This window comes from Larus michahellis, chromosome 9, assembly GCF_964199755.1.
Source record: "Larus michahellis chromosome 9, bLarMic1.1, whole genome shotgun sequence".
Taxonomy (NCBI): domain Eukaryota; kingdom Metazoa; phylum Chordata; class Aves; order Charadriiformes; family Laridae; genus Larus; species Larus michahellis.
Window position 1 is genome coordinate 47,486,587 of NC_133904.1, and position 12,444 is coordinate 47,499,030.

Below are 12,444 nucleotides of genomic sequence, written 5' to 3' on the forward strand. Positions count from 1 at the left end.
AGGGAGGGAAGCATCCTGCAGGACAACTTCTACCAAGCCAGGCTCAACGGCGTGCCCAGGAGCGTGGGAGGACCGGATGGAGAGGAGCAAGGAGGGAGGAAAGCTATTTGGGGCTGGAAGGCAGGGCACTCCGAAGGGAAGGAAGGCAATATGCTGATAATTAGCATTCAGATTTCATTATTGTGGAGCAAGACTCTGATTTTTTTTTTTTTCAGCATGAAGTAGAGGATTAGGGCAACAAGGAGGGAAGCAGCAGAACATCTACTTTGATGTAGGCAACGTAACGCGTTCTTGATGGAAGATAAGGTGGGAATGGATGTTCCTGCAAAGTTATCTCTGCTGCAACTCCCTCGTGTAATTTGGGCACGGCAAAAACCGAAGCGTGTGCTCTGGCAGGCTGCACGTCCGCAGCTTTCCCTTCCGCTCCCAGACACGGCCAGTCCCGGCCCCATCCCACCCCAGCAGCTGGACGGGAAGATGGGACACCTTCTCCCCCCCACCAGCTGCACCGGCTGGGGCTACAGGCACCATGGAAGGAAGATCAAACACACACAAGACCAACCTGCTCCGTGCCTCTGGCACAAGTCTTAGCAAGAAGCCACGGAGCTGAAACCAGCACCGGAGCAGCCCAGGCTCCAGCCCTCTGGCTGCAGGAGCCCCAGCAGATCCGCACGCCGACCGACCGGGCTCGGAGGAGGCAGGCGGAGCCCGAGTCCACGCACACCCCGATGCCCTTGGCAAGGGCTCCGGAGCTCGGTGCCAGCTGTAGCAGCGGGAGGGACAGCCAGGACAGCCAGACAGACATCAGCAGCACCTCTCCATCAGCTCGCCGGGTCAGAGGGGGCAGCCCCAGCGCCCGCCCAGCCCCAGGGGCGGAGGCAAGGCACAGGGACAGCGGGTACGGTCCCCTTCACCCACACTGCTCCGAAGTTGGGAGCTGAATTCAGGAGGGTTTTCTGACCCAACCTCCCTGCCCGGCTGCGGCTCTGCCTCCACCACGCCAGCTCCAGTGGTACCCAAAGCATCACCACAGCCGTGGGGCATCAGGCACAGGGGGGACAGTCAGGATCATCCCAACGCCAGCACCACCTTTGCCCGTGCAAGTTTGCAGGGAGCAATTAAGTTTTGTAAAAACCATAACTTCTGGAAGAAGGGTGATGCAGCAGCCTCTGGAAAGAGCAGGAAACTTAAACCCCTGAAGGGCTTGCGCAGGTGGGATGCTGCACCGCGCTGCTGGCACGGCAGAGCCCGGCTCCATCCTCGGCGCTGCCGGCAGGTGAGCCGCGCTTTGCCTGCATGCTACCAAGTAGGTCAGCTGGCCCCCGGCCAGCACGCCGCTTCCAGAGCCTTGGGAGCGATAAAGGCTTCCCCCACCCACGGCCGGAGCCCTGACGCAATCCCGGGAGATGCAGAAGAGCCCCCGCCGCTCCCTCCCCGCCCCGCGCCGGGCCGCAGACATGCCGCGCAAGTGAACACTTGCACGCTCGCTCACGGGTTCCCACCCCGAGAGGCAGCTGGATCCCACACTCGTTTCTCCACGGCGGGGCTGAGTCACAGGCTTTCTGGCACAGGACTCCCAAGTGACTCAAATTCCCTCCTCCGGCCCCTGCCAGCTCCCTCCTGCCCAGTAGATGCCAAACAGGAAGCCACAAACAAGTCAAGCAGATGTCTTGCAACGCCGGAGCAGGAGGAGAAGGCTCCTATCCATCCCCCATCTCCATACCAGGAGGAACTATCACACCTCCTTGGCCAAAGCCTTGGCCAACACCTGCAAACCGACCGGTCCACGCGACACCAGCCTGCGCTGACGGCACGGCTGTCTGGGATCAGGTCAAGCTGATTTTTAAGCAGGGGAGAGGCCATAAAGCAATCAAGGGAGCTGAGAACATCCCGGCACCACATCCTGCTGGCACTCCTTCATCCCAGAAAATCTAGAAAGAAGGCCTATGTTTGTTTTATTAGTTTTAAGGATAAAATTACGAGCTGTATTTCTTCTCTGAACGCTCAGTCTCAGCTTCAGAAGCGCACAGCTTCTGCCTGGGAATCAGCCCAGGAACATTTTCCAAATCTCCTACAGGAACGTCAAGCAAGACAGAGCTACCAGCCAAAGCAGGCTGCCCGTCACCGCATGCAGCGGCAGCGCCGCGCGGGGCTTTTGGGGGTGCTCCCTCCCACCGCTGCTCCCTGCCAGCCGCATTCCTGCCCGCACACACACATTTTACCCTTTGTCCTCCAATTTCCCTGATTTTTTCTCCTCCATTTCCTCCTTAGTGTCCTCCCTCTCTTCTCTAAAAGCAGGGCTGTTTCCCAGCCGAGAGGCCGGGCAGCACGAGCGGTGATGAGAAATCCCTGAAGTGTAACACCTCGCTCTTTGAGCTCTTAACCATACATAGGGAGTTTTTTCCCCAAAAACATGTTGTTTTGTGGCAAGCAACGGCTTGTGACGGCTGTCCTAGGGAAGACTGACAACGCTTCCCACCGTGCAAGAGGCCGGTTCTCCAGGAAATTCTCCTTTAAGATATACAACGTGAAAAGCAACATTTGTCTCAAGAACAGCAGAGAAAAGTGTGTCCAAAAATTGTCAAAAGTCACCTGTACGCAGTATTACAGCAAAGAGTATGAGAAATTTTACTTCAGAAGGACCAGTGAAGGCAAGAAAGAATTACACTCATGACTTGTCTTAACAAGGACACATCTTCAAATTTAACTTAAGTGGAAAGAATGAACAGATCTTTTAAGTTAATAGGGAAATTCATCATGCCCTCGGAGCACACGCAGTAATTTGGGGGGTGGGGGGTGGGAATCTGCTGTATCGTCCATACATGACAGTTTGATTTCCCTGTTTTAAGGAGAGGAGGGAAAAAAAGAAAAATCAAAATTCAACTCAACCTTCATGCTGAAACTAAGATTGACGCCTGCATGATCACATGCTCTGGGACGCAGCCCCAGACACAGTCGCTTTTAGACACCTTGAATTTGGGTCCAGCGCAGCAGCAAGACACCGAGAGGGAAGACGGCTGCTCTCGAAGCCATAACCTCCCGAAACCCCTCTTTCTGACCCCTCTCCTGGGTCACAAACAGACGCCTGCCCAGGATCTGTCACAGCTCAGCACGCTCCTTGCAATGGCAGGGACACGCACCCACCACCAGTGTCCCACCAGTGAGTGCCCAGCGCTTTCGGGGCTAATCCTGCATGGCACGTGCTGGAGCCCTGCTGCGGAAGGCCATGAGCAGGCACCTGGCACCCCAAAACCAGCACCCCAACCACCCACAGCACCCGGGGGGGTCCCCCATGCACTCACCCTCCAACCACCCTCCTCTACCTCTCCCTCCACCTGGGAGGAGGATGGGGGCTCTGGCTTTATTTGTTTAGCATTGGTACTACCACCAGCCAGCAGCTCACAGATAACATCTCAGCATCCTTCCTCCTGGTGTCAAAGGTGGTGGGAAAGACTAACTACAGCCATTAAAGTTTAAAAAAAAAAATAAATTCTTTTGCGGGTGCTACGAACAGCACCCAGCTGAGCAGAGTGTGCCAGGCAGGGAGTGCTGGCCTCCACGCTGGCTACCACCAGCTTCACCACTTAAAGCCCATCAAAGTGATTTTTGGGTGGCACCTGCGGCCACCCACCTGCAGAGCCGTGCCAGCAGCCAAGGAGCATCCCGGCCAGGCGTTCCTGGTCTGTGGCCCCCAGCTCCCGGGCCCCCCGGCCCTCAGCTCCCGGCCCCGCAGGTTCCTTGGGAGCGATCAGGTGGCAGCGTCCAATTTCCTCATTGTTTCGGGAGGTGTTTTCTGATGGGAAAGGTGAAAAGGGTATTTGTGAGCCTTGTAAACCGATTCCTCCGAGTTGGGTAAACAAGGGGAGCTCTGTTGGCAGCGGGATGCCGGGATGCCGGAGCAGAGAGATGGGATTAAAGAGCAGCCTCTCCCCGGCCCCAAGCTGGGGGGCCCCGGGCGGGGACCCCCAATCCCCTGCAGACCAGGCACCCCCCCTGTCTCACCAGCACGGAGGGCTAGTCCCCACTCAGGGCTCCAAAAAGCTCCAGTGGGACTTGATGGAGTGACCTAAGGGCTGTAAGTGGGACCTGCTGGAAGGGCCATGGGTTTGGCCAGTGACTGGTGTCAGAGGCAGCCGTCCAGGCATCACAGAGGCAATTTGCTGGGAGAGGAAGAGGAATGGGGTGATAAGAGATGATAATCCCCTGAAATATGCAGTGGGGCTGCCTGGGGACCAGGGATGGATCGCAGCCCTCGCATCCCCAGGCCGTGCCCAGGCAGGAGCTGAAGCCACACAGCGGCACCGGCGTGGTCCCGGGGTGGGCACAGACCAGCCCCGCGGTGCCAGCTGCCTCCCGCCCTTTGGTTCAACCCCGGGCACAGACTTGCCCAATGGCTCCGCACACCGAGGATGACTGGGAACCCTGGTGCAACCACAGGCACGGAATGCTGGCCTTCCACTGGCAGCCGAGAAGCTCACAGCTTGGCTTCAAGGAGGAGCAGCCACCTAAGAGGCCGGTGAGGCTTCCTGCAAGCCTCCTGCCAGATCACAAGCCCATGGCTTCCCAGGCTGGCCCGTGGAACACCAGCCGTACCAAGAAGCTCCAGCAGCACCGGGGCTCTTGCAACCAGCAGACCTCAACTGGCATCACACAGGGATGACCTGCTCCGTCCCACTGCTCCTCGAGGCTCAACAAGCCCAGAACATGGAGTGAGAGGGAAAACCATGCAAGTTTGGCCAGAGCAAGCTCAGGACTGGTGTTGGGTATGATACCTCCCCTCCTCCACGCACACACACACTGACATGCAGGATCCTCTTCTTCTCCGCATGGGCATGCACAGGCTAGCAGACTGTGTCACGGTTAAAGACGGACGAGCTAACATGTTCACAGCAATAACTGCAAACACAACTGTCCTGTAGACAAGGTATCCGGCACCTTCACAAACATGTTAGCAGTCCTTCATCTCTTCCTTAGGGAGAACATGACCAGTAAACTGCTTGAAAATACAGTTTTTTAGAAGAATGGGTTGATACACTTTCCACCAACCTCTCTCCCCCTGCGCCCAGGCACTCATCGAACAACAGGAACTCCAAAATCTTTGGGGCAGCATCACCCCTCTCCATTTCCAAGAAACACGATGCACCTCACCTTGTATTTCAGGCTTTGCAGAAAACAGAACAACATTTAACAACAATCTCCTCCTTGGAGAAGATGCTCTAAAGCATTAATGCTGACATACATACAAGATGACATATGCTGAATGCTGTTTTCTTCAAAGAAATCCAAAAATAACTGGATCTTACAAGGAGGACATCTACTTCTGGCAGTGAAGGCTGCTGATGCCCGGCAGAGCGAGGCACTGCGAGAGGAGGGCAACAATAACTGAGGTACATACGGCATTTTCTAGCATGCAGGAGCTGTGGGTTTTCCTGGTGTGTGGGCAGCTGAAGAACACGTTGGCACCGCTCTCCATGCCAACGCAGCAGATGGGTCCTCCCAGCAGGGCCACGGCTCCCACGAGCCACCGCAGCTCACACCAGCTGGGAACCATCACAGAAAAGGGACAGGAAACAGCTCCGCAAGCTAAAAAGATCCCGTAAAACAAGCCAGAACTCTATGTACAAACTGGGTGTGTTCTCCTGGAAAACACTCTGAAACCTGCAAGAGCTTTGCTGATGCCCAACTGCATGGAAAATTAAACACCTGCCTCTGCCTCATTCTTACTCGCTTTTCTGGGACACAGCACCAGCGTTTCACAGCAGCTGCCCAGGCACAGGGGACTCTCCTGCCCAGGAGACTCGGCTACCAGCTAGAAGAAATCAGTCCTGTCCCTGGAGGAGTCCTCCAGACCCCTCAACAACACACAGCCAGGTCACGCTCCAGCCACCAGATGGTCCCTCCAGAGCTCATGCTCCGGCCATCGCTCCAGAGCTCCTCTGGTGACAACCAGCCACCTCTACGTTTGCCAAAACCTGTACTTTCACCAAGCAAGAGACATCAAGGGGTTGGTAACAAATACTGGGACCGTCACGGCGGTACCTTCACAGCACCACTGCCGTGGCTGAAGTCAAACAGCATCATGACAGCAACCCACAGATGGACAACCACATGGTCCCCTCTGAGCTTGAACCGAGAACATCAGAGATCCCGTTTCTTGGAGATGAGGCAGGTTTTCCTGGCAATACTCCAGGCAGGGCTGGGCTGCCCACAGACACTGGCACATCAGTGGGGGTCCCCAGCCAGTGCCGTGGGACACCACAGCCCACCAGCCAACTCACTTCACCTCTCGAGAGCCGAGGACAATTAAAACACAGGAATTACATACTTAACCGAACGGCCATCTCATCCCACTACACCATCCCAGTACACCTGCAGCATCCACGGCCCTTTCCAGGAGCAGTGATGGCACCCGGAGGCACCAGACCCTTTCTCCTTTTTGACTCCCTTTAAATTCTTGTGAACAAAGACATCCCGCGGAAGGAAGTTAATTAAAACTTAAATAAAAAGTTTCCCCGCTCCTCTCTGCCTCCTATCTGTATCTGTCGCCTTCTCGCTTCTTCAGTCAAGTTCTTCGTCACTGTGAGAGAGGGTAAATAGGAGCACACGGATCCCCACACTTTTATATCCTGCTTCTTTTATGTGCTCTTCTATTATTAGTCTCCTTTAAAAAGGGCCTTCGATCTTTTCCCCCCCCCCGCTAATCTATGTATAATTATTCTCACTGTCCTTCTGCAGACCTCTTCTATTTCTGCTGCATCCTCTTGGAGCCGAGGTGGTCAGCACAGAACCCAGCAACTTCAGGTAACTCTTTCTGAGAACAGCCTCGTATCTCCTTCACTCCTTTGGCCTCCGCCGCTCAGAGACATATTTTTCAATTATTCACAACGGCACCTTCCAGTCTCCCCAGCTTCCATCCCCGGGCAAGGGGAACCGCCTCTGCTGAGCCCCCACGGGGCCGTCCCATCCCGTCCCCCTCCCCGACGCGCTCTAAGGCTCTTTTTCCCCATCTCGGGTTTAATGAGGCCCATTCAACCCTCCCAAAGACAAAAGGCCCTTCTCGTTTCCAAACGGATTTACACGACGCATCAGTGAGGCATAAACGGGTCGCCATGGCAACCCGCACCCCGACCTCCCCCCGCACGGGGATGCCATTTTCTAACTCCACTGCTCCCCAAAACCCCCCCTGTTGCTTTACTACCAGCTGTAAGGCTCGGCACAGGCTGGTAAAAACACCCACCCCACCCAAAAGTGACCCCTCCCGGCTGGCAGGCATGCCATTTTTCGAGATGAAGTTAAAAGATGCTCCAGCCAGCGCCCCCCCGGCGCAGGCACCCCAACCAGCTCTGCACCGTGACCGACTCCAGGTCACGGTCGAACCGGGGTTCAAATTAAGCAGAAGGCCAGGAAACACCAGGTGCGGGGGAAAAATGAAACCGAAATACCCCTCTCTGCTCAGAAAGAGTTATGATGCTCAAGACGACGCAGGCAAGTCCGTGGTCAAGCCCCAGCCCCGACTCGACTACCCACAGGGAAGCCGGTGGCTTTGGCGATGCCAGGAGGCCACTCCAACGCTTCACACGTTAGCAACCATAAGCCCCATGTTCAAAGCCTCATACTGTCACTCTCCCACACCAGCTTCAACCACTGAAGGCCGGGCAAGCATCTTGCTTACGCCACGCAGAGCTGCCCACCCCGGCTGGGAAGCAGGAGAGATCCCACCACGGCGCTCAGAGCTTGGTTCAGAAGTTGCACCGTCGCTGCTGTAACTCTGAAGACCAAGCCCTTACAAAATGTAAAGGGGGTGGCCCAGTTGTACACGATTAGCAAACAGAGAAAGACCACAGAGAGCCTATTTTACCATGAAAACACACGGAACCACAGTGTCTTTCCACCATGGGAAGCCAGGAGCAGGACCCAGGTTCTCACTGCAAACCTGCAGCTTGGAGAAGGGTCTGGTCTTTCCTCCTGCAGCACAGATCCCTCTCCTAGGGGAGATGGAATCCTGAGCAACACCAGGCAAGGGCTGACTCAAAACTTCACCTGCTACCACTGCCCACAGCACGTATCCACTCGTGGAGGTGCTCTTCAGCCAAAAAAAGCCACCCACCAGGCAGCAAGGAAGCCCCTCCATACAGATTCTGCTTTTACTGTCCCCGCACCAGATGCCACGGCAGGGGAAGCCCAGAGGAAGGACAATTAGCAGAGGTCACCAGGCAAAAAAGACGATCCCCACAGGTCTGCTCTGCCCTCTGTGCCGGCTTGTCTGCCGCCGAGCTCAGGAGGCTGCTCTGCTCCCAAGCGCCTTTGGAGCAGGCGGTCCCAGCAGCGGTGACACCACGGTTATCACCAGCAGAAGAAACCGAGCAGAAGAGGGCTCCAACCATCGAGGATGCTGCAGAAAACCGGTCAGCAGCCAGACTTCAGGCTTCAGGAAAGCAGGCAGAGGTGCCGTGGGGTGCCGGCCACACCTTGGTGCCCACGGCCGGTGGCTGCCACCGCAGCCGGCGACGTCCCCAGCCCCACGGCCGCCGGCAGCCAGGGCTGGCCCCGGTGACTCAGAGCCCTCCTGTGCCGCGGCAGGGCTGCGGGAAGGGCTTTCTCCGGGTAATTAGAGCGTGGCTGCCGACCACCCCAATGCCCTGAGGAGGAGGAAGAGGAAGGCTCACAGCTCTCGCAGGAGCCAGGCGCTGATGCGAGCAGCCGCATTACTGCCCCATCTTCCCCACCTCCGCGCAGCACCCCGTGCGTTCAGATGTTGCGCCCAAACCATGCAAACGAATTACGTGAATCCAAACCATGCGAGTGGGGGGAGCGAAAAAATAAAAAAAGAGCTGGTAATTGAGGGAGTTTGGAGGAGATTTAATTGGGGCCTGAGCACTGGCGCAGGCTGCTGCTGCCACCTGCAGCGCTCTCGGCAGCCAGTGGCGTGCGGCTCCGGGGACCCCGGGGCTCCTGCCAGTGCCGACCCGGGGTTCAGATGCCATTTGGGCAAAATAAGGAGCATTGGGGGTCTCCCCACGCTCCCCCACACCCCTGCAAACTCATTATTTTTCAGCACAATAAGCAGCTCAGCCAGTGATGGAATCCAGGGCTTGGCCAAAAAATAAAGGGGGGGAAAAAAAAAAAAAAGAGCCATATTTTCTCCCTCAAGTAATATCGTCCTGCACCTCCCCTTGGAGAAATAAAGACGAGCCGAGTTATCTAATTAATGCTGTCAAGAAGCAGGGAGGCCGGGGGCCGGGGGGGGCTGCCGGTGGCCCACAAAGGCGGCGTGGGGAGCGGTCTCCCCGCCGCCGCCGCCGGCATCTCCCGTCAATGGGGCCCCACGCTGGGAGTGAGGTAAGAGGGGATTCAAAGGGGGGTTTGTCAGGGGTTTTGTTTTTGAAAACGGGGGAGGGGAAGGGGACAGGGCTTGACAAGAGCTGACAGACAACTGAACAAAACCATAAGGGCCATGAATGGCAACACGGCGCTTTAATTGGCGTAGGAATGGAGAGAGAAGTGAGACAATGAGGCGCGGGCAGCGGCGGCGGGGGCAGCGAGCGCTCACCTTCTGCCTGCCCGCACCCCGGCTCCCCCACCCCGGCTGCCCCCTCCAGAGGTTGGCAGCTGGATGCCGCAGCCGTGATCACCATCCCAAAAAAAACCCACCCCAAAGAAACAGGAAAGCCGTAAGGAGCCCAGCACCCCAGCAGGCATTGCAAAAGCCAGATGGCACCAGATGCGACACGAACCCAAACCCTGAGCACGGGATGCCACAGATATTAAACGATCCGACGGAAGCAGATCAGGTTCCCCGTTTGGCTCCGAGTGTTTTACGGCTTTGCTTCGGTTTGGATGCCCGTGCCCTGGCTGCAGCCCCGCTCATCCGGAGGACGGGGGGCCGGGGAGGGGAGAGAGGGAGAGGCAGGTTAAAAGGGAACAAGGTTGGATCAGCGGGGTTCCCACTCCTTCCCTGACCCCTCTGAAGTAAGACGGAGGAGATTTCATCTCCCGGTTCCAAAGCAAAGAATTACTTTGGCAGGGGACATGGCGGCGGCTGGGCGCCCACTTGGAAAGGAAAGCGGCAGCGGCAGGAATATGCCCAAGGAACCCAAGAGCAAGACCTCCCCGCCAAGCCCCGCTAGTTGTCATGCAGATTAATCCCCAGCCGGGATAGAAAGGAGGCAAACTGCAGCTCTCCACAATGCGGGGCTGGGGGGCGCAGGGGAAGGCGGGGGGAATGGGCTCAGCCCACCAGACCTGACACTAACCCTGGCGTTTTCCGTAGACGTCCCCCCCCTTCCTACTTCTCACTTTTCCAACTTGGTTGGAAAAACGAAGAACCGAACGCAAACAGCCAAGAGATGAAGTTACAGCCCTGTGGTTAGTCCTTGGGAGAGAGGAAGCCCCTTCCCTCCGTGTGCCCCATCCCTGCACCCCAGGACCTGACAGCCTGGCTAACCCTGCGCCCCACAAACCCTGTTTGCAGCTGGGAGCCCCAAAACCAGCCACCTCCCCGTGGGACCGCGGCTGGGTGTGCTTCCGCACCCTGGCCCGGCCAACACCGAGTGCTGCAAGTTGCTGCTGCTCCACCCCCAGGGATACAGGAGGGATCCCCAAACCCCTTGGCTCCCCAGTTCCCCACTGCACGGGCCATACAGTCGCCTCCAAAGCAAGGGCGAGGGGCAACCAACCTCACCCATTTTTCTGAGGGCTTCCACAAAAATAAAGCCCACGTGTGCGGGGAACAGCAGCAGCGGGGGCCTCCTGGCTTCAGCCAGGTCCCTGGGAAGCCCTTTCCCCTGGCACCCAGGATCCCCCCATGGCATGCCAGGGTCGGCACCTCCATCCCCGGAGATCCCAGCGAGGGCTGGGTGACAGCCCCCGTGCACCGACCCCGCTAGCGAGCAGGTCCCCGGGAGGGCTGGGGCTCAGGCTCGCCCTGGGGAAGCGATGCTGCGGTTTGAAGCATTAATCCCAACATTAGGAGCTGGGCAGGGAGAGAAGCGAACCCTGTGGATGGTTACCCACAGCCCGGCTGCGGGATGCCCTGCCCTGTACCAACAGGTCTCCCGGGTTTGGCCAGCCCCTGTGTCCCCGGGGAGCAGCGTCACCCCTCGCCACGCCGCCCTGACTCACTGCCGGGCCCTTTGATCTCCCGGCTCCCAGATGTGGCCAAACGAGTTCTGTCATTCCGGCTCAGTCTGGAAGTGCCATCATCTTCCCAGGCAGCTGCAAATCACCATCCCTCAGCCCTCGTGTCATTACCGGGAACTCGCTCGACAGCAGCCCGCCTTCTAACTTAAGACCTTCTTAACCACCCCATTATAACGAAGCGCATGCGTACAACCACCCCAACGGCTGTCCACTACAGCCGCGCAGTAACTGCCCCCATAACCAGGTCACACAGGACTCCTCACCCCTGAGTCAGCCCTACCATCGCCACGCCGCTCCTGGCAGTACAGGACCTTCAGCCCCACACCAGAAGGGTGGACGGGTCTCGTTTAGGTCTAGGAGAAAAAGCTAAAGATGAGTCATAAAAACCTCAAAAGATCATTTCTCCCTCCCCCCTTTTCCTCCTGCACACAAACTGTGAGTGATCACCAAAGCCTGGTGAGCAAGCTCCGCCAGAAAGCGTGAATCCAGCCTCTGCCTCAGATCGTGCTCCTGGAAGTCACCCAACGGAGAAGAAAACTGCTCCTTTTTCACCAAAACCTCTTCCTTGTGCTGCCCACATTCTTCCCTCTTTACCGAGAGATCCCCATTCAGGCGCAAAAGTCTCAATTTTCTACGTATCTACAGCAAGGAGAAAGACCCTCCTGAAGGCTTCACCACTGGACGGGGCTGGGCCCCCCCATGCCCCCCCCGCCTGCCTCTGCACTGCTCCCAGTTTACCCAGTTCAGGGCTGGTCAGCACAGTGGGAGCTGAGAGACGGGCTGGGAGAAGGGCCAACACAACACAAGAGTGTCAGGTTTAAACCTCTCCTCCTGCCGAAAGACATCTGGCTCGTACTTGCTTTTATTTTTAGGCCAGATACATGTACGGCTGAACTTTAATAAAATGTACAACCTCCTGGTGGGAACAGGAGAAGGAGAGGAACCAGAAAGCCCAGCGCTGTCTCGGGTGTCACGGATGCTGCCAGACACGGAGATCTCGGGACTGGTGCTCCTCTCCGGCCCCTTCTCCAGGGACGTCCCCAGACGCTGTCGGGACACACGGCCCCTGCTCCTAGGCGGGAGCTTTAACAAGGAAAGCTCGGGATTTAAACCTAAAAATAAACCAGCCCTCGGGTCTGGGGAGGAGAAGGAGGAGGAGAGGGATGGCAGAGCACCCAGCCTGCCGCCCCGCTCCACCGCCAGCCCAATGTGCAGCAGTTTCCAATTGCCCGCGGACGGGGAGCATTCACAATCCTTCCCCCCCCCGCCCCCCCCCGAGACCAAAACCTCCGACTTGCCACCCAC

General features: G+C 57.3%; 1 protein-coding gene across 1 annotated transcript in view; it reads right to left on the reverse strand.

Moving 5' to 3' along the window:
• EFNB1 (ephrin B1) overlaps positions 1–12,444 on the reverse strand; it is a 50,838-nt gene that overhangs the window by 20,589 nt on the left and 17,805 nt on the right. The window lies entirely within an intron of this gene.